Genomic DNA, 23050 nt, shown 5'->3' with positions numbered 1-23050 from the left:
TGCTGCCTAAATACAGACTTGGAATCATTGGCCACTTTAATAAATGGTACACTAGTCACTTGAATAATGCCACGTTAATAATGTTCACATATCTTGCATTACTCATCTCATATGTACAGTGGGGCAAAAAAGTTTTTAGTCAGCCACCAATTGTGCAAGTTCTCCCACTTAAAAAGATGAGGCCTGTAATTTTCATCATAGGTCACTTATTAAACTACGACAGACAAAATTATTTTTTTGAAATCTAGAAAATCACATTGTAGGATTTTTAATGCATTTATTTGCCAATTATGGTGGAAAATAAGCATTTGGTCAATAACAAAATTTTATCTCAATACTTTGTTATATACCCTTTGTTGGCAATGACAGAGGTCAAACGTTTTCTGTAAGTCTTCACAAGGTTTTCACACACTGTTGCTGGTATTTTGGCCCATTCCTCCATGCAGATCTCCTCTAGAGCAGTGATGTTTTGGGGCTGTTGCTGGGCAACAAGGACTTTCAACTCCCTCCAAAGATTTTCTATGGGGTTGAGATCTGGAGACTGGCTAGGCCACTCCAGGACCTTGAAATGCTTCTTACGAAGCCACTCCTTCATTGCCCGGGCGGTGTGTTTGGGATCATCGTCATGCTGAAAGACCCAGCCACGTTTCATCTTAAATGCCCTTGCTGATGGAAGGATGTTTTCATGCAAAATGTCACAATACATGGCCCCATTCATTCTTTCCTTTACACAGATCAGTCGTCCTGGTCCCTTTGCAGAAAAACCCCCCCAAAGCATGATGTTTCCACCCCATGCTTTGGATGCAACTCAGCATTCTTTGTCCTCCAAACACGACGAGTTGAGTTTTTACCAAAAAGTTATATTTTGGTTTCATCTGACCATATGACATTCTCCCAATCTTCTTCTGGATCATCCAAATGCTCTCTAGCAAACTTCAGACGGGCCTGGACATGTACTGGCTTAAGCAGGGGGACACATCAATCACTGCAGGATTTGAGTCCCTGGCGGCATAGTGTGTTACTGATCGTAGGCTTTGTTACTTTGGTCCCAGCTCTCTGCAGGTCATTCACTAGGTACCCCCGTGTGGTTCTGGGATTTTTGCTCACCGTTCTTGTGATAATTTTGACCCCACGGGGTGAGATCTTGTGTGGAGCCCCAGTTCGAGACAGATTATCAGTGGTCTTGTATGTCTTCCATTTCCTAATAATTGCTCCCACAGTTGATTTCTTCAAACCAAGCTGCTTACCTATTGCAGATTCAGTCTTCTTTGGTCTTGGCCATAGTGGAGTTTGGAATGTGACTGTTTGAGGTTGTGGACAGGTATTTTATACTGATAACAAGTTCAAACAGGTGCCATTAATACAGGTAACAAGTGGAGGACAGAGGAGCCTCTTAAAGAAGAAGTTACAGGTCTGTGAGAGCCAGAAATCTTAATTTGCAAATAAATTAAAAAAAATCTTATTTTGTTTGTCATAGTTGAAGTGTACCTATGATGAAAATTACAGGCCTCTCATCTTTTTAAGTGGGAGAACTTGCACAATTGATGGCTGACCAAAAACTTTTTTGCCCCACTGTACATATGAGATGAGTAATGCAAGATATGTGAACATTATTAACGTGGCATTATTCAAGTGACTAGTGATCCATTTAGGGGTGGCAGGGTAGCCTAGTGGTTAGAGCGTTGGACTAGTAACCGCAAGTTCAAATCCCCGAGCTGACAAGGTACAAATCTGTCTTTCTGCCCCTGAACAGGCAGTTAACTCACAGTTCCTAGGCCGTCATTGAAAATAAGAATTTGTTCTTAACTGACTTGCCTAGTTAAATAAAGGTAAAATAAATAACATTAAAAATTTAAGTGGCCAATGATTCCAAGTTGTATTTAGGCAGCAGCCTCTCTGAGTTAGTGATGGCTGTTTAACAGTCTGATATATACTGTATTTTAATACCATCTATTGCATCTTGTATTTATGCAGCTCTGTCATTGCTCATCGATATATTTATATATTCTTAATCCATTCCTTTAGATCTGTGTGTATACGGTAGTTGTGGAATTGTTAGATTACTTGTTAGATATTGCTGCACTGTCGGAACTTGAAGCACAAGCATTTCGCTACACTCACATTAACATCTGCTAACCATGTGTATATGACAAATACACTTTGGTTTGGTTAGAGAAGCCTAGCCATACCTGAGAAGTAGTTGGTGAACCAGGCGAGGCAGTCATTTGAGAACACAAGGCTGTCGAGTCTGCCGATAAGAATGTGGTGATTGACAGAGTCGAAAGCCTTTGCCAGGTCGATGAATACAGCTGCACAGTATTTTCTCTTATCGATGGCGGTTGTGATATAGTTTAGCACCTTGAGCGTGGCTGAGGTGCACCCATGACCAGCTCTGAAACCAGATTGCATAGTGGAGAAGGTACGGTGGAATTCGAAATGGTCGGTGATCTGTTTGTTAACTTGGCTTTCGAAGACCTTAGAAAGGCAGGGTAGGATAGATATAGGATAGATATAGGTCTGTAACAGTTTGGGTCTAGAGTGTCTCCCCCTTTGAAGAGGGGGATGACCGCAGCAGCATCCAATCTTTGGGGATCTCAGACGATAAGAAAGAGAGGTTGAACAAGCTAGTAATTGGGGTTGCAACAATTTCTGCAGATAATTTGATTTGGTTAGAGAAGCCTAGTTCTGAACAAGGCGTATATGAAGCTCTCCCATTTCTCTTCTTTCTGTGCCACCTACATCTGACCCCGTTTACTTGACCGATCGATTGTTTGGTTGATATCTGATGACCGACAGACTTTTTTAAGTTGAGTGGTTGCACATGTATTACCTTCTTTTAATTACATTTGGGGATGTCCAACTGCATTTCTGATTATGTTAATGAGCTGTGGAGCTTCTCAGTCATTTTTTTCTTCACCTCAAACAGCAAGTAAACAAAGTAATTGAGAATGACAACAGTTCCTCAATGTATTTGAAAAATATTTTCAGCTCTGTCCCTTTCAATAACCACAAGCCTCAATATAAAAAGGGAAAAATGTCATCATCTGATCCAGTGTTAACGTCATAAAATACTGGATTACTTCTTATCCCTAGCGCAAATACAAGTATCTGTCCGGAGCTCACTGGATTTGGAAAGGGCACAGAATAGTTAATAACAGCAAGCTTCTGGCCAGACCCAGTTGATACAATGTTTCAAGTTCTTTGCAGATGGGATTGATAAGTTTAAGTTCAATTATAACAACATTTTCGTATATCAAAATAGTAGATTTTATTAAAACACATCGGGTGTGTCTGGTCAATTTTTAAACATGTATTTTTCCAATCGATTAATCGAAAGAACAGCCCACTCTAGATTGACTAAGATAAATTAAAAAGAAAATGGGTCAGGGACAGCCCTAGTGCCCCCTACTGAGGCTATGAGACAGTGAAGAAATCAGTATAACACAGGCCCCCAAAATGGGTCAGGGACAGCCCTAGTGCCCCCTACTGAGGCTATGAGACAGTGAAGAAATCAGTATAACACAGGCCCCCAAAATGGGTCAGGGACAGCCCTAGTGCCCCCTACTGAGGCTATGAGACAGTGAAGAAATCAGTATAACACAGGCCCCCAAAATGGGTCAGGGACAGCCCTAGTGCCCCCTACTGAGGCTATGAGACAGTGAAGAAATCAGTATAACACAGGCCCCCAAAATGGGTCAGGGACAGCCCTAGTGCCCCCTACTGAGGCTATGAGACAGTGAAGAAATCAGTATAACACAGGCCCCCAAAATGGACTCTAACAGATAAAGATCATTGGACAAATGACTGAGTGAGATAAAAATATCAGACTGGCCGTTCACCCCTGACCTTACCTCACTCTTCCAGAGTTCAGATGTCCACCAGGTGAAAAAGCTGGGTGTCCGTGCTGTCACTCATCTGTCGCTCGCTCAGTCACCTAGAAATTGAGAGAACAATCACTCAGGTTGGTTGGTATTGAGAGGATCTATGGTGTAACTGGATGCCAGTTGGCTTGTTCGGGTCTAGTAAAGCTAGACCAATTTTGTCGACAATTATGACACCTTCTGGATTAGGCCTGGCTACTTTGTGGAAGATGGAATTCACCTGGGTGAAAATGGCCCCCAGCTGTTGTCAAACATTGGAAAGGTTCTTGGTCAACTAAATTGATGGGAGGACAATATTATCATTCCATGTAAAGGCACGTTTTACCATCTCCTCTTTAGTCTCTATGAGAGTTGTACATGTTGTATGTGAAGGTGGTGACAATGGTGCCGGAGAAACATCATTGCTATTCCTTTGTTTTCTTGTCCTAATAGGTATAATCCAATCTTTGAGTTATTGGTTGGAAAAACATGTTTAAAAATTGACCAGACACACCCTGTGTGTTTTAATAAACTATCGACTATATTTTGAAATACGAAGATATTATAATTGAAATTAAACTGTTACTCCGTCCTGTCTGCAAAGTACTTGAAACATTGTATCAACTGGGTCTGGTTAGAAACGTCCTATTATTAACCATTCTGGGCCCTCCGTTTCCAACACCAGAGAGCTCCAGACAGACACGGATGTATTTGCGCTAGGGATAATTAGTAAAATCATTTATCCCTTTCACATCATCCAAACTTAAAGAACCCTAAGAAATTGACATTGATTGACCTACAAATACTCCAGAGAAATACACTGGGAGTGCTTTGGAAATGAGTGACCGCTGTCCCATTGTATGTGTCAGGGATTTACAGATGCCTCTATCCAAAATGCGTTTTTAATCAACGAGCAATTTTAAACATTAAAATGAACATGCCTTTTGTGACTGATTGTATTGCATCTATACCTGACCCAGAGCTGGCTCTGAACCACTTCTCTAACATATTGTAGATAAACATGACAAACATTTGTTTTTAAAGAGAGAAATCAGTCTTTCCCTTGGTTCAGTACGGAGCTATCTGAAGACATACACAACAGAGATGCTGCCTGGGCCAAAGCTAGATTCAACCTCGGGGCCCAGACTGGCAGTCTTTCAGGTGATTTGAGAAATCTGTGTAAAACTAGTTTAAAAAAAGCTAAATCAGATGATTATGTTAATACACTCTCTGAATGTACAGGGAACCCAGCTAAACGTTGGAAAGCGGTTAAATCCCGGAAGGGTTGTGTCTCCTCTTCTCTCCCAAGAAATGTATTTCGATTCTGGCCCTATTACTGACAAAATGGATATCATTAATGCATTTCAATCACCATTTGATCTCTGCAGGCGTTATATTTGAATGTATTTCAAAGCCAACTCTTGAAAAGAGTAGTTTGGATGTAGATGGTGAAAATCTATTGAATGATACTATAAATGCTGGTTAGAAGTTCACTATTTGGAAATTCACTGAAAGAAGTCCTGGATTCTTTGCTAACAGACAAAGAAAAACATCCCCAGGGGCTGATCATCTAGAGCCTGGTCTGCTGAAGTGTGCAGAACCTCTTATTACTGGCTCAGTGGCCCACATTTTAATTTAACATTGTTATCAGGAAGTATTCCAAAAGCATGGACATCTGCATATGAGCTATCACTCCATTAGGGTGGAGATACAAATGATGTAGACATCTGTCACTCCATTAGGGTGGGGATACAAATGATGTAGACCTCGGTCACTCCATTAGGGTGGGGATACAAATGATGTAGACCTCGGTCACTCCATTAGGGTGGGGATACAAATGATGTAGACCTCGGTCACTCCATTAGGGTGGGGATACAAATGATGTAGACCTCGGTCACTCCATTAGGGTGGGGATACAAATGATGTAGACCTCGGTCACTCCATTAGGGTGGGGATACAAATGATGTAGACCTCGGTCACTCCATTAGGGTGGGGATACAAATGATGTAGACAACTGTCACTCCATTAGGGTGGGGATACAAATGATGTAGACAACTGTCACTCCATTAGGGTGGGGATACAAATGATGTAGACGTCTGTCACTCCATTAGGGTGGGGATACAAATGATGTAGACGTCTGTCACTCCATTAGGGTGGGGATACAAATGATGTAGACATCTGTCACTCCATTAGGGTGGGGATACAAATGATGTAGACATCTGTGTCACTCCATTAGGGTGGGGATACAAATGATCTCGACATCCGTCACTCCATTAGGGTGGGGATACAAATGATCTGGACATCACCCCATTTCAAGACTACAGTGTTTAGCTAAGATTCTTGAATCCTTGGTTAATGTACAACTTTGTTGCATCTGATAATTGTATTCTTAATATAAACCAATCAGGGTTTAGAACTGGGCATAGTACTGATCTTGTCAATGTCTTGGATGTTAAAAAGAGCTGTGCTGCCTTGTTTATTGACCTGTCAAAGGCGTTTGACACTGTTGATCGTTCTATTTTACTGAAGAAATTATCAGGAGTAGGCCTGGAATATACAGCCCGTTCATGGTTTCAGAATTATCTCAGCGACTGAACTCAGGCCATCTTGATAGATGGGGTTGAATCAGAATTATCTCAGCGACTGAACTCAGGCCATCTGATAGATGGGGTTGAATCAGAATTTGAGATTCAAAAAGGTGTTCCTCAGGGTTCTATTTTGGGTCCATTATTGTTTCACTTTGTATATTAATGACATAGGAAACACTGTTAATACTTATAACATTCACCTCTATGCAGATGACGGTTTTGTATTCCTGTGCCACCCTTCAGCATGACCTTGATTCAATTCAGAAATCACTTAAAGACCTTTAATTAGTGTTAAACACAAGTAAAACCAAGCTCATGCTGATCTCTACGTCACAATGTTGATATATGTTTGTGTTATAAATGGAAGCCAAATTGAGCTTGTTCCCCAATGTAAGTACCTGGGTGTCTGGGTTGATGACAAGTTGTCCTTCGTCACGCATATAGAAAATCTGACGAAGAAGCTAAGATCCAAGATTGTTTTTTTACATCAAAATAAATCATGCCTTATTTTAATTACTATGAGAAAGACTGTTCAAACAACGTTTCTCCCTGTATTGGATTTCGGTGATATTGTTTACATGCATGAGGAAACCCATAAACTAAAGTATATAATTCAGCAATATGTTTTATCACAGGGGACAGTTCAGACTACAATGATGAGTCCTTATAAAAATGATGGATGGACCTCTGTCTGTAAGAAGAAATCTGCATTCTCTTTTATTTATCTATAAAGCAATCTGACAAACTCCCTCGATATGCAACATCATTAACGAAGATAAGAATCATAAGTTACCAAACCTGTTCACAGGAATGGATAATACTAGAGATCCCTTCAGTCTCCACAGATTTGGGTAAATCAGAGTTTTTTTTTTATTACCCCAAATTGTGGAACAATCTGCAGAATTCCCTGTAGTTAGATGTGCTGGTGCAACTCAGGAAGTTTTTACATTATTGATTGAGGACCTCCATGTAGTTGAATGGGATTGCGTTAATTAAATAATGTTTATTTTTGTATATTGTGCTGAATGATATTGTTTTATACACATGTATGTTGTTTTAATATTCTGTTTTTATTGTAATGGTGTACAGGGCTCTCTTGTAAGAGATTATTAACCTCAATATGACTCCTTGTTTAAATAAAAGGTTAAATAAGAAAATACCCACACCCCCTTTGCTGCTATAACAGCCTCCACTCTTCTGGGAAGGCTTTCCACTAGATGTAGGAACATTGCTGCTATAACAGCCTCCACTCTTCTGGGAAGGCTTTACAGTAATGTTGGAACATTGCTGCAGGGACTTGCTTCCATTCAACCACAAAAGCATTAGTGAGGTCGGGCATTGATGTTGGGCAGTGTAGCCTAGTGGTTAGAGCATTGGACTAGTAACCGAAAAGTTGCAAGTTCAAATCCCCAAGCTGACAAGGTACAAATCTGTCATTCTGCCCCTGAACAGGCAGTTAACCCACTGTTCCTAGGCAGTCATTGAAAATAAGAATTTGTTCTTAACTGACTTGCCTAGTAAAATAAAGGTAAAAAAATAAAATAAAAAATAAAAATGTTGGGTGATTAGGCCTGGCTCGCAGTCAGCGTTCCAATTCATCCCAAAGGTGTTTGATGGGGTTGAGGCCAGGGCTCTGTGCAGGCCAGTCAAGTTCTTCCTCACAGACCTCAACAAGCCATTTCTGTATGAACCTCGCTTCGTGAAAGGGGGAATTGTCATGCTGAAACAGGAAAGAGCCTTCCCCAAATTGCTTTGGCAGCAGCTAATGGGGATCCATAATAAATACAAACTGTTGCCACATTGTTGGAAGCACAGAATCGTCTAGAATGTCATTGTATGCTGTAGCATTAAGATGTCCCTTCACTGGAACTAAGGGGCCTAGCCATTAACCATGAAAAAAATCCATAGACCATTATTCCTCCTCCACCAAACTTTACAGTTGGCAGTACGCATTCGGGCAGGTAACGTCATCCACTGAACCCAGATTATTCCGTCAGACTGCCAGATGATGAAGCTTGATTCAACACTCCAGAGAACACGTTTCCACTGCTCCAGAGTCCAATGGCAGCAAGCTTTACACCACTCCAGCTGACGCTTGGGATTGTGATCCCTTCTTCAGTCACAACAGACAGCCCCCCTCCTTCAGTCACAACAGACCAGCCCCCCTCCTTCAGTCACAACAGACCAGCCCCCCTCCTTCAGTCACAACAGACCAGCCCCCCTCCTTCAGTCACAACAGACCAGCCCCCCTCCTTCAGTCACAACAGACCAGCCCCCCTCCCCCAGTCACAACAGACCAGCCCCCCTCCCCCAGTCACAACAGACCAGTACAATTGAAAATATAGGCTATATATTGTTTGCTGCAGAGAGTAGACTCCTTCACATAAAGTAAATGAGTCAGTGACATCAAGCAGATCCAGTCAGCCTTGAGCAGCATGTGGACAGACTAGTCCTTTCCTATTCTACTAGACAGAGAACATGCTAAATCAAATGCAAGTTGTATTTGTCACATGCGCCGAATATAACAGGTGTAGACTTTACTAAGAAATGTTAAATTAACGATAAATGTTGTGTTTCTTGGGACCCAATCGTTTATCCCCCTCATCAATCTACAAGGTACATCCCTGTCCATCCATCCATCCAGATTACACATAGTATATTTTAATTCAATCCATTTTAGAATAAGGCTGTAACGTAACACAATGTGGAACAAGTCACGGGGTCTGAATACTTTCCGAATGCACTTTAGATACACTAATACTCACAGTGGTGTAAAGTACTTCAGTACAAATACTTTAAAGTACTAAAGTCATTTTTGGGATCTGTACTTTATGATTATTATTTGACAACTTTTACTTCACTACATTTCTAAAGAAAATAAATGTACTTTTTACTCCATACATTTATCCAGACACCCAGAAGTACTTGTTACATTTTGAATGCCTAGCAGCACAGGAAAATGGTCCAATCACACACTTATTAAGAGAACATCCCTGGTCATCCCTACTGCCTCTGAAGGACTCACTAAACAGAGAACATCCCTGGTCGTCCCTACTGCCTCTGAAGGACTCACTAAACAGAGAACATCCCTGGTCGTCCCTACTGCCTCTGAAGGACTCACTAAACAGAGAACATCCCTGGTCGTCCCTACTGCCTCTGAAGGACTCACTAAACAGAGAACATCCCTGGTCGTCCCTACTGCCTCTGAAGGACTCACTAAACAGAGAACATCCCTGGTCGTCCCTACTGCCTCTGAAGGACTCACTAAACAGAGAACATCCCTGGTCATCCCTACTGCCTCTGAAGGACTCACTAAACAGAGAACATCCCTGGTCATCCCTACTGCCTCTGAAGGACTCACTAAACAGAGAACATCCCTGGTCATCCCTACTGCCTCTGAAGGACTCACTAAACAGAGAACATCCCTGGTCATCCCTACTGCCTCTGAAGGACTCACTAAACAGAGAACATCCCTGGTCATCCCTACTGCCTCGGATCTGAAGGACTCACTAAACACAAATGCTTCATTGACAATTGGGCACTTTTTCCACCACTGCCTACTCATACATTACTGCTGCAGTGCTTGTTGTAGCGCTGAGTGGAAATTGGAAAAACATGCATTTTATGTCTTTTAAAAGATGTGGAATACAAAGTGTTGACAGTGCTGAGTAAGAACTTAAACATGAACTCACTCATAAAAACAGCATTGACAGTCTCTCTAGTCATGGTTTTAAACATTTTGAAATATCACCTTTGCTGATTGTGATCACTCTCCTATTGCTGACTACAAATTATCTATAACTGAACTAATAACTCACTAACTAGCAAAGGATATGAACAAAACGTGCACACTTGGTTACAAGCAGGACTCGCTTTGATCTCAAAACAACTGCATTTACTCACGACCGCTCATGCTGTAAACACAGTCCAGTTCAAAGTCAATTGCACAGATCCATATACAATGACTTCGTAAAGTATTCAGACCCCTTGACTTTTGTTAGGTTACAGCCTTACTCTAAAATGTATTAAAATTGTTTTTACCCCCTCATCAACACACACACAAATACTCCATAATGACAAAGCATTTGCTATTTTTTTATATTAAAAAAAGGAAAATATCATATTTACATAAGTATTCACAGCCTTTACTCAGTACTTTGTTGAAGCACCTTTGGCAGCGATTACAGCCTCGAGTCATCTTGGGTATGACGCTACAAGCTTGGCACACCTGTATTTGGGGAGTTTCTCCATTTCTTCTCAGCAGATCCTCTCGAGTTCTGTCAGGTTGTATGGGGAGTGTTGCTACACAGTTATTGTCAGGTCTCTCCAGAGATGTTCAATTGGGTTTAAGTCCGGGCTCTGGCTGGGCCACTCAAGGACATCCCGAAACCACTCCTGCATTGTCTTGGCTGTGTGCTTAGGGTCATTGTCCTGTTGGAAGGTGAACCTTCGTCCCAGTCTGAGGTTCTGAGCGCTCTGGAGTAGGTTTTCATCAAGGATCTCCCAGGAATTTGCTTCGATCCTGACTAGTCTCCCAGTCCCTGCCGCTGAAAGAGTTCAATCTTGCTTTCATCATTCACGTTTCTCATTGTCTGAGAGTCTTTTGGTGCCTTTTAACAAACTCCAAGCAGGCTGTCATGTGTCTTTTACGGAGGAGTGGTTTTCATCTGGTCACTCTACCATAAAGGCCTGATTGGTGGAGAGATGGTGGTCCTTCTGGAAGGTTCTCCCATCTTCACAGAGGAATTCTAGAGCGACCATCAGGTTCTTGGTCACCTCCCTGACCAAGACCCTTCTCCCCCGATTGCTCATTTTGGCCGGGCAGCCAGCTCTAGGAAGAGTCTTGGTGGTTCCAAACTTCTTCTATTTAAGAATGGAGGCCACTGTGATCTTGGGGAACTTCAATGCTGCAGAAATGTTTTGGTACCCTTCCCCAGATCTGTGCCTCGACACAATCCGGTCTCAGAGTTCTACGGACAATTCCTTTGACCTCAATGCTTGGTTTTTGCTCTGACATGCACTATCCATTGTGGTACGTTACATAGACACGTGTGCCTTTCCAAATCATGTCAGATCAATTGAATTTACCACAGGTAGACTTCAAATCAAGTTGTAGAAACATTTTAAGTATGATCAATGGAAACAGGATGTGCCTGAGCTCAATTTCGATTCTCATAGCAAAGGGACTGAATACTTGTAAATAAGGTTTATTTATTTATTTTTTAATACACTTGCAATAATTTCAAAAAAGCTGTTTTCACTTTGTCATTATGGGGTATTGTGTGTAGATTGCTGAGGATTTGTATTTATTTAATCCATTTTACAGTAAGGTTGTAACATAAAATGTGGAAAAAGTCTAGGAGTCTGAATACTTTCTGAAGGCACTATGGTCTATTTGCATATAGGCCTACTGCAGGTCTGATTGTTTATGCCTTTACCGGTCTGTATAGAGTACGGGCTGAGTAGTGCGTGGCAAAAGAATTCTACTCCGATGCGTTCTGCCTACAACAAAATCTGTTGCATAGTTTGTGTTGTTGCAGTATGTGGCATTGATTGTGTGTCACAATTGCCACAAAAAAAGGGAAACGCTGATGGTGTTTACAGGGACACCAACCCTTTCTGAGTCAAGATCAAGGAGTCAAAATGAAAGCCAAGATCTACCTCAAAGTTTTCATTAAACATGACTTAAAAAAAACATAAGCCTATGCCAAATTAACCAATTAAAAACAGTTCTGCAGCAATGAGGTTTGAGAAGCAAGCTATAGGCCCAATGCAATACCACAGCAACATTTGAGTTAGGCTATATGATCGCACAGGCAATAGATTTGTTGCATTACTTGTAAATATTCCTCGACATTGAAAAAGACCTAAGCCCCTAATAATAACGCAAGCCTATATAGATACACTTTCCTACCCATTCATTACTGCTGCAGTGCTTGTTGTAGCACTGAGTGGAAATAGGAAGTGCTTTTTATGGCTTATAAAAGGTGTATAATACAAAGTGTTGACTAAGAACTTAAACATGAACTCACTCAACAAAATTGCAGCACTTTGCTGATTTCATTGACAATTTCTCCCCAGTCATGTTTTAAACATTTTGAACCTATCAACTTTTCTGTAGCTTTCTTTTATGCCCTCTACGTTACTGCAGACTGTCATGTCATCTGAGCCATCCGATTGGCCAGCGGTAGGCCTCAATGAAGTTCAATCTCATGCATCTCACTGTGGGCTGATATTTCTGCGGGGCAGTCTCTCGGGGGCTGAGCGGTAGTCTCGGGGCTACAGCGCGCAGCTTAGAGGGAAGACTGCCATGGACGTAACTACGTTGTATGATATATACAGTAAAGAGCAAGGGGATATAGGAGATTGACTTTATTAAGTCATTTAGACACCTTTTGTAAAATAGTCAACAAGCTAAGTTCGGTCGTCAATCAAAAGAACACTAAATAGCCTATGCGCCCAACTCTGTGGCAAAGGCCTACGAAACACGCAAAATAAGAATAAATGAATGTGCCATCAAAACAATAAGGAAGTGGACTTCAACTCGTTACCACTTACATGAACATGTAAATCACTCACGTGAGATGAAGAAGCATCTCCCTCCATGAAAATACATTTGACCGCAGCCAACCAATCTCTGCTCCATCTAGTGACAGTACAACATACAGAACCTGGTCCAACATCCAGAACCTGGTCCAACTAGTGACCGTACAACATCCAGAACCTGGTCCAACTAGTGACCGTACAACATCCAGAACCTGGTCCAACTAGTGACCGTACAACATCCAGAACCTGGTCCAACTAGTGACCGTAAAACATCCAGAACATGGTCCAACTAGTGACCGTACAACATCCAGAACCTGGTCCAACTAGTGACCGTACAACATCCAGAACATGGTCCAACTAGTGACCGTACAACATCCAGAACATGGTCCAACTAGTGACCGTACAACATCCAGAACCTGGTCCAACTAGTGACCGTGCAACATCCAGAACCTGGTCCAACTAGTGACCGTGCAACATCCAGAACCTGGTCCAACTAGTGACCGTACAACATCCAGAACATGGTCCAATAAATATAATATACACAGCTCAAACACTAAAATAACACATCCTAGATCTGAATCAATTAAATATTCTTATTAAATAGTTCTTTACATAGTTGAATGTGCTGACAACAAAAATCACACAAAAATGATCAATGGAAAATGAAATTGATCAACCCATGGAGGTCTGGATTTGGAGTCACACTCAAAATTAAAGTGGAAAACCACACTACATGCTGATCCAACATTGATGTAATGTCCTTAAAACAAGTCCAAATTAGGCTCAGTAGTGTGTGTGTGGCCTCCACGTGCCTGTATGACCTCCCTACAACACCTGGGAATGCTCCTGATGAGGTGGCGGATGGTCCAACTCCTGGACAGTCTGTGGTACAATGTGGCGTTGGTGGACGGAGAGAGACATGATGTCCCAGATGTGCTCAATTGGATTCAGGTCTGGGGAACGGGCGGGCCAGTCCATAGCATCAATGCCTTCCTCTTGCAGGAACTGCTGACACACTCCAGCCACATGAGGTCTAGCGTTTGAGCAGACACATGCACAATCATCTCCTTAGTCTTGATCACGTTGAGGGAGAGATTGTTATCCTTGCACCACACAGTCAGATCTCTGACCTCCCAATAGGCTGTCTCATCGTTGTTGGTGATCAGGCCTACCACTGTTGTGTCATCAACAGTATCAAATGTGTCGTCAACAGCATCAAATTGGAGGGCCTGTTGTCCGGACCTCTGGCAGTCTATGGGGGTGCCACAGGGTTCAATTCTCGGGCCAACTCTCTTCTCGGTATATGTCAATGAGGTCGCTCTTGCTGTGGGAGATTCCCTGACCGACCTCTACGTAGACGACACCATTCTGTATACATCTGGCCCTTCCTTGGACACTTTTAACAAACCTCCAAATGAGCTTCAAAGCCACACAACACTACTTTCGTGACCTCCAACTGCTTTTAAACGCTAGTAAAACTAAATGCATGCTCTTCAACCGATCACTGCCCGCACCCGTCCACCTGACTAGCATCACTACTCTGGACGGTGCTGACCTAGAATATGTGGACAACTACAAATACCTAGGTGTCTGGTTAGACTGTAAACTCTCCTTCCAGACTCATGTTAAACATCTCCAATCTAAAATGATATCTAGAATCGGCTTCCTATTTCGCAACAAAGCCTCCTTCACTCATGCTGCCAAACATACCCTCGTAAAGCTGACTACCCTACCGATCCTTGACTTTGGCGATGTAATTTACAAAATAGCCTCTACTCAGACTGCATCCAATTTGCTATCACAGTGCCATCCGTTTTGTCACCAAGCCCCATATACTACCCACCCCTGCCACCTGTATGCTCTAGTTGGCTGGCCCTCGCTTCATATTCATCGCCAAACCCACTGGCTCCAGTTCATCTATAAGTCTTGCTAGGTAAAGCCCCGTCTTACTCAGCTCACTGGTCACCATAGCAACACCCACCCGTAGCACGCGCTCCAGCAGGTATATTTCACTGGTCATCCCCAAAGCCAACACCTCCTTTGGCCGCCATTTCTTATAGTTCTCTGCTGCCAATGACTAGAATGAACTGCAAAATTCACTGAAGTTGGAGACTTTTATCTCCCTCACTAACTTTAAAACCTCTTAAGGTATAGGGGGCAGCATTTTCACTTTTGGATAAATAGCGTGCCCAATTGCAACTTCCTGCTACTCATGCCAGGAATATATGATATGCATATGATTAGTATATGTGGATAGAAAACAATGACGTTTCTAAAACTGTTTCAATCATGTCTGTGACTATAACAGAACTTATGTAGCAGGCAAAACCCTGAGGACTAACTGGCTTTATCTTGGCCAGGTCGCACTTTTCAACTTGCCTACCAGGTTAAATAAAGGTAAAATTTAAATAAAAAATAAAACAAAGGGCAAGGTCAAGACAACAATACATCACGCAAAGCAGCCACAACTGTCATAAAAAGTGTCCATGATTGAATGTGACGCTTGTATTTCGTAACCCGACTGGGAGACGAAGGTAGGAAAACAAACCGTCAGGAGTGACTAAAACAGACAACTATTTGGTGCTGAGTGAGAGGGACCTGCCAATATCCCTTCAGTAGACTTAACTTGCTAACATACTTAGCAGCGCCAATGCTGTCCACACAATGGACAGGATACAAGCCCGACTTCGTAACAGTATTGAGTTTCCAAAAATGTTAACAAAACCGCATAGACCCATCTGCCTTAGGTACTAATATACAGGGAGAACTCCAGGGACTGTTGCCATGTTGTGCAATGCTGTGCTCAAGCATTAACTACACCTCACTGCGGAGCTTCACTCTAGTTGTTTCAGGATTCACTCGATAGACATGTTGTTTAATTGGGGCAGAGTCCCCAACATCAATATCCTGCTCTAGCACATGTCTGAGTTGGCACATCTATGAATAAACCATGATATTGTTTCACTGGTTTTAGCGGCAGGGTGGCCTAGTGGTTAGAGCGTTGGACTAGTAACCAGAAGGTTGCAAGTTCAAACCCCCAAGCTGACAAGGTACAAATCTTTCGTTCTGCCCCTGAACAGGCAGTTAACCCACTGTTCCTAGGCCATCATTGAAAATAAGAATTTGTTTTTAACTGACTTACCTAGTTAAATAAATGTCACCTTTTTCCTCCAGAGAAAAGTGTGCCAAAGAAAACAAGGCTTTCTAAAATCTAAGTTATTCCCAGGGTATGGCACAGGGTATATTGGGCTTTCCTCGTGCTCAACAGCATCAGCAGTGGCTACAGGCAGAACATCACTACCTGTTTCCACTGACTTCTCTGCCCGATCGTAGTGGGTGAAATAAAGTTGCAACATGTTGACATGAGTTTTTTCCCCCTGCGCTCTGGTGTGGAAATGTATATTGAATAGTAAAAAGACGGGAGAGGGAAACATCTTCACTCAGTTCTTCAATCAGCTGCTTCCAAGGCATCAGTGTCAACTGTAGAGACGCTCACTTCCTTCGGCGGTCTTACAAACTTGCTTACATTTTATGTTTTCAAAGGAGAGATCAACACAGGAGGTTCCACCCATAAGCGTCTCAGACAGATCGACGATGGTGGGATTGCTGACATCCTCAACACGAGACTTGCTCCCGGCGACTTTCTTAGACATAGCACATGTAACGGAACACGCTGGGAACACTCCAGGGTACATTAATGATAACCCATCAGGTTCCTTTATTCTGGGTTCCTTACAAAAACAACATGATTTGGCACAACCTTCCCTCCAGCCAAATAATTTCCCAAAATGAATGAGACCCCTTCACCAGTTGGCCAGGCATCAGTCCAACGACGACAGAACCAGAAAGAGGCAAAATCCCCTGCCAAATTAATGGCTGCCCCGGGGTCTCGCAGTATCTTCACCGGCTGCTTAATTAACCTCTTGAAGCTAGGGGGCACTATTTTTATGTTTGGAAAAATAACGTTCCCAAAGTAAACGGCCTATTTCTCAGGACCAGATGCTAGAATATGCATATAATTGTCAGATTAGCATAGAAAAAAACTCTAAAAGTTTCCAAAACTGTCAAAATATTGTCTGTGAGTATAACAGAACTGATATTGCAGGCGAAACCCTGAGGAAAGTCCAATCAGGAAGTGCCTCTTATTTTGAAACGCTTCTGTTCCTATGCATGCCTATCCTCCATTTAAAGGGATATGAACCAGATTCCTTTTCCTCTGGCTTCCCTAAAGTGTCAGTCTTTAGACAGTTTCAGGCTTTTATTTTGAAAAATGAGCATGAAAGATCACATTGCATAAGTTGATAGGTGGGGGCTCTGAGTTTTTGCGCTACAGAGTAAAGCCGCCATTGTTCCTCCCGCTGTTATTGAAAAACCTACACACTCGGTTGATATATTATCGAATATATATTTTAAAAACTATCTGAGGATTGATTATAAAAACGTTTGACATGTTTCTGTGGACATTATGAAGACTATTTGGAATTTCCGTCTGCGTTGTTGTGACCGCTCTTTCCTGTGGATTTTGTAACATAAGGCGACAAACAAACATCGGTGTTTTGGGTATAAAAATAATGGAACAAAAGGAACATTTGTTGTGTAACTGGGAGTCTCGTGAGTGAAAACATCCGAAGATCAAAGGTAAACGGTTCATTTGATTGCTTTTCTGATTTGTGACCAAGCTTCCTGATGCTAAGTGTACATAATGCTATGCTAGGCTATCGATAAACTTGGATTGCTTGGATTATTTGGATTATTTTCGCTGTAAAGCATAATTTCAAAATCTGAGACGACAGGTAGATTAACAAAAGGCTTAGCTGTGAGGGGATGAGAGGAGGAGGGGAATGAGAGGAGGGAATGAGGGGAATGAGTGGAGGAGGGGAATGAGGGGAGAGGGACGGAGGGGGGGAGAGGGACGGAGAGGGACGGAGGAGGGGATGAGAGGATGGACGAGGGGGACGAGGGACGAGGAGGGGACAGACGGGACGAGGGAGGGAGGGACGGACGGGACGACGGAGGGACGGGACGAGGGAGGGAGGGACGGACGGGACGACGGAGGGACGGGACGAGGGAGGGACGGACGGGACGAGGGAGGGAGGGACGGGACGAGGGAGGGAGGGAGGGACGAGGGAGGGAGGGACGGGACGAGGGGAGGGAGGGACGGGACGAGGGGAGGGAGGGACGGGACGAGGGAGGGACGGGACGAGGGAGGGACGGGACGAGGGAGGGACGGGACGAGGGAGGGACGGGACGAGGGAGGGACGGGACGAGGGAGGGACGGGACGAGGGAGGGAGGGAGGGGACGAGGGAGGGAGGGAGGGGACGAGGGAGGGAGGGAGGGGACGAGGGAGGGAGGGAGGGGACGAGGGAGGGAGGGAGGGGACGAGGGAGGGAGGGAGGGGACGAGGGAGGGAGGGAGGGGACGAGGGAGGGAGGGAGGGGACAGGGAGGGAGGGACGGGACAGGGAGGGAGGGACGGGACGAGGGAGGGAGGGACGGGGCGAGGGAGGGACGGGGCGAGGGAGGGACGGGGCGAGGGAGGGACGGGGCGAGGGACGGACGGGGCGAGGGACGGACGGGGCGAGGGAGGGAGGGACGGACGGGGCGAGGGAGGGAGGGAGGGACGGACGGGGCGAGGGAGGGACGGACGGGGCGAGGGACGGACGGACGGGGCGAGGGACGGACGGGGCGAGGGACGGACGGGGCGAGGGAGGGACAGATAAGGGGAGGGAGGGGATGAGTGGAGCGACGAGGGAGGGAAGGACGAGGGGTCGAGGAGGGGGTGAGGGACAGATAAGGGGAGGGAGGGAGGGAGGAGGGGATGAGTGGAGGGACGAGGTGGGGAGGGGCGAGGAACGAGGAGGGGGAGGGACGAGGAGGGGGATGCCGGGATGGGAAGAGGGATGCCGGGAAAAGAGGGATGCCGGGAGAAGAGGGATGCCGGGATGGGGGGGGGGAGAGGGATGCCTGGATGGGGGGGGAGAGGGATGCCGGGGGGGGGGGGGGGGTGCCGGGAGGGGAGAGGGATGACGGAAGGGAGGGATGGGATGTTTTTGCTCTGCATTGTTGCGAAGGGCCTGTATGTCAGCATTTCACCGTTAGTCTCGACCTGTTGTTTACCAAGCATGTGTCAAATAAAAAATTTATTGAGTGGGTCATTTATGCATTGACTAAATGGCTTCTGGGGGAGGGCAGGGCAGCTCAAGAAGCTGTTTCCACCAGGCTCCAGGCTCCTTGTTGCTGATAGAGCTCGGGTAACCCCCAGCATCAGAAACACCCTCAGTACTCTGACCATGGCCTGGTCCCTGCCTTGTCAACACCCTCCAGTGGAATACAATACTGGCATTTTGCCAAGTCACTCACTGGGACTCAATGAGTACATATTTCCACTCCGACAGTCAGCTAAACATAGGTGACGTCTAACACAGATGTAATACAGGGATATTTGGTTACGGTGCCAGTCACACAGAGAAGGAGACCAGTCCCTCTCCGCTCTTCTCCTCAGCCAGCCAGGGGAACAGCCAGCAAGGGGAACAGCCAGCAAGGGGAACCTGCTATGCAGGAGAACCAGGCAGGGAAGGGAAGTGGAGGGACACAGCAGCAGTGTCTATATTTAGCTCTGCTACAGGGCCAGACAGACATGTTGGACTGGGCTAACAGAGAACAGACCATGAGGCAGAGGGCAGAATGAGCTGAGTAACACACACAGGGTCAGGGAGAACAGAGAGGAGGGCCCAAGAGCATAGCTCTGCCTGGAAACTGAAAGTTCTCTCATTGGTCTCCGTCTCCATCCAAACACACCAACCAGGGTTTCCGTTTGCCGATAATAGCTGGCTTTTGGTTGATATTTTATTGCATTTTTTTAAACTATCAAACTGGCACCATAAAATGTTCCATTGCAAAACACTTTTTATCCAATACATTTGACCGGTCATGCTCGTCAGTCTTTAGGCTCATTTGCATAATTGTGTGCAATTACATTGCGTGTGTATATTCACATTGTATTCATCACACGCTCACAGCATAGGAGATGATTGTGGACTACAAGAAAAGAAGGACCGAGCACGTCCCCCATTCTCATTGACGAGGCTGCAGTGGAAAAGGTTGAGAGCTTCAAGTTCCTTGGTGTCCATGTCCAAACATACTAAGACAGTCGTGAAGAGGGCACAAACAAAGCCTATTCCCCCTCAGGAGACTGAAAAGATTTGGCATGGGCCCTCAGATCCTCCAAAGGTTCTACAGCTACACCATCGAGAGCATCCTGCCTGACTGGTTGCATCACCGCCTGGTACGGCAACTCTCAGCCTCCGACCACAAGGCACTACAGAGGGTTGTGCGTACGGCCCAGTAATTCACTGGGGTCAAGCTTCCTGCCATCCAGGACCTCTATACCAGGCGGTGTCAGAGGAATTCCCTAAAAATGGTCAGAGACTCCAGCCACCCCAGTCATAGACTGTTCTCTCTGCTACCGCACGGCAAGCGGTGCCCGGAGCACAGAGTTCAGGTCCAAAAGGCATCTTAATTAACAGCTTCTTCTCCGAAGCCATAAGACTCCAGATGCTGCACATTTATGAAAAGTGCTTATTCCAGTTACTAATAAGCACCCATTAAGAAAAATGACTGAACTGTTAAAACCCCTTAGATTTATGAGAAATTGAAAAATGGTACGGTTGAGAGGCTTGAGGCAAAAAGTATGGCAAATAAGTCTGGCCGCCCAACTGATTGGCAAACGTACTGCAAATTATGAAGTCATGTGACTAAACTGAATAAAAATAAACTATACTATGAAACAAATATAGATTGTATAAAGAATGATGGTAAAAAGCTTAGCAGCACCTTAAATTACATTTTGGGGAAAAAGGCTAAATTCGCTCAATCATTCATTGAATCAGATGGCTAATTTATTACAAAACCCACTGATATTGGCAACTATTACTTTTTCATTGTCAAGATAAACAAACTTAGGGATGACATGACAGCATTAAACGCTGACACAACACATCCAAGTATATCTGACCAAATTCAAAAATACTTTTTAAGTCAGCATGGAAGAGGCAAAAAAAAATTGTTTGTCTATCAACAATGACAAGCCACCGGGATCAAATCAAATGTATTTATGTAGCCCTTCGTACATCAGCTGATATCACAAAGTGCTGTACAGAAACCCAGCCTAAAACCCCAAACAACAAGCAATGCAGGTATAGAACCCTGTGGCTATGAAAAACTCCCTAGAAAGGCCAAAACCTAGGAAGAACCCTAGAGAGGAACCAGGCTATGAGGGGTGGCTAGTCCTCTTCTGGCTGTGCCGGGTGAAGATTATAACAGAACATGGTCAATCTAGATGGAATATTCCTGAGGCTAATAGCAGACGATGTTTCCACATCTTTAATTTAAGCCTACTAGAGAGAGTGTGCCCTCAGGCCTGGAGGGAAGCTAAAGCCCCCTTTACTGGCTCAAATAGCTGACCAATCAGCCCTGTGACCAATCCTTACTAAACTTCTGGAAAACATTGTGTTTGACAAGATACAATGCTATTTCACAGACTTATAGGGAAGGACACCCAACAAGCACAGCACTTACACAAATGACTGATGATAAAAATATTGTGGGTGCTGTTTTGTTAGACTTCAGCACAGCTTTTAACAATATCGATCATAGTCTGATGCTGTAAAAATGTGCTATGGCTTCACATCCCCTGATATAATGTGGATAAAGAGTTACTTGTCTAACAGAACACAGATTATTATATTTAATGGAAGCCTCTCAAACATAATCCAGGTAGAAGGAAGAATTCCCCAAGGTAGCTGTTTAGGCCCCTTGCTTTTTTCAATTTTACTAACAACATGCCACTGGCTTTGATGACTCAACACTATACACATCAGCTACTACAGCAACTGAAATGACTGGAACACTAAAAGAGTTGCAGTTCATTTTGGAATGGGTAGCAAGGAATAAGTTAGAAATACTTAGGACTAAAACTAAAAGCATTGTATTTGGGACAAATCATTCACTAAACCTCAACTACATCTCGTAATGAATGTGGAAATTGAGCGAGTTGAGGTGACTAAACTGCTTGGAGTAACCCTGGATTGTAAACTGTCATGGTTAAAACACATCGATATAACAGTAGCTAAAATGGGGAGAAGTCTGTCCATAATAAAGTGCTGCTCTGCCGCCTTAACAACACTATCAACAAGGCAGGTCTTACAGGTCCTGGTTCTGTCCCACCTGGGCTGCTGTTCAGTAGTGTAGTCAGGTCCTACAGGCCCTAGTTCTGTCCCACCTGGGCTACTGTTCAGTAGTGTAGTCAGGTCCTACAGGCCCTAGTTCTGTCCCACCTGGGCTACTGTTCAGTAGTGTAGTCAGGTCTTACAGGTCCTGGTTCTGTCCCACCTGGGCTGCTGTTCAGTAGTGTAGTCAGGTCCTACAGGCCCTAGTTCTGTCCCACCTGGGCTACTGTTCAGTAGTGTAGTCAGGTCCTACAGGCCCTAGTTCTGTCCCACCTGGGCTACTGTTCAGTAGTGTAGTCAGGTCCTACAGGCCCTAGTTCTGTCCCACCTGGGCTACTGTTCAGTAGTGTAGTCAGGTCCTACAGGCCCTAGTTCTGTCCCACCTGGGCTACTGTTCAGTAGTGTAGTCAGTTGCCACAAAGAGGGACTTGGGAAAATTTCAGTTGGTTCAGAACAGGGCAGCACGGCTGGCCCTTAAATATACACGGAGAGCTAACAATGATGTGTGTCAGTCTCTCATGGCTCAAAGTGGGAGCTTTACAAAAACAAGTCATGAGGAAGTCAGAGGTGAATTTACCGAGCTGTCTGTTTAAAATACTAGCACACAGCTCAGACACCCATGCATACCCCACAAGACATGACACAAGAGGTGTCTTCACAGTCCCCAAGTCCAGAACAGACTATGAGAGGCACACAGTACTACATAGAGCCATGACTACATGGAGCTCTATTCCACATCAAGTAACTGATGCAATCAGTAGAATCAGATTTAAAACGCATGTAAAATACCCCTTATGGAACAGCGGGGAGTGTGAACACAAACATATGC

General features: G+C 44.3%; 1 protein-coding gene across 1 annotated transcript in view; it reads right to left on the bottom strand.

Annotated features, from left to right (window-relative positions):
* Window positions 1-23050, bottom strand: part of LOC109883408 (protein FAM126B) — a gene marked incomplete in the record, with an annotated part of 100005 nt that overhangs the window by 57944 nt on the left and 19011 nt on the right. The window contains 1 exon segment of the mRNA XM_031801891.1: window positions 3852-3934.

This window comes from Oncorhynchus kisutch, linkage group LG2 (assembly GCF_002021735.2).
Source record: "Oncorhynchus kisutch isolate 150728-3 linkage group LG2, Okis_V2, whole genome shotgun sequence".
NCBI classification, from domain to species: domain Eukaryota; kingdom Metazoa; phylum Chordata; class Actinopteri; order Salmoniformes; family Salmonidae; genus Oncorhynchus; species Oncorhynchus kisutch.
Note: the sequence above shows the minus strand (reverse complement) of the source record. Positions and strands in the feature narration are given on the sequence as shown.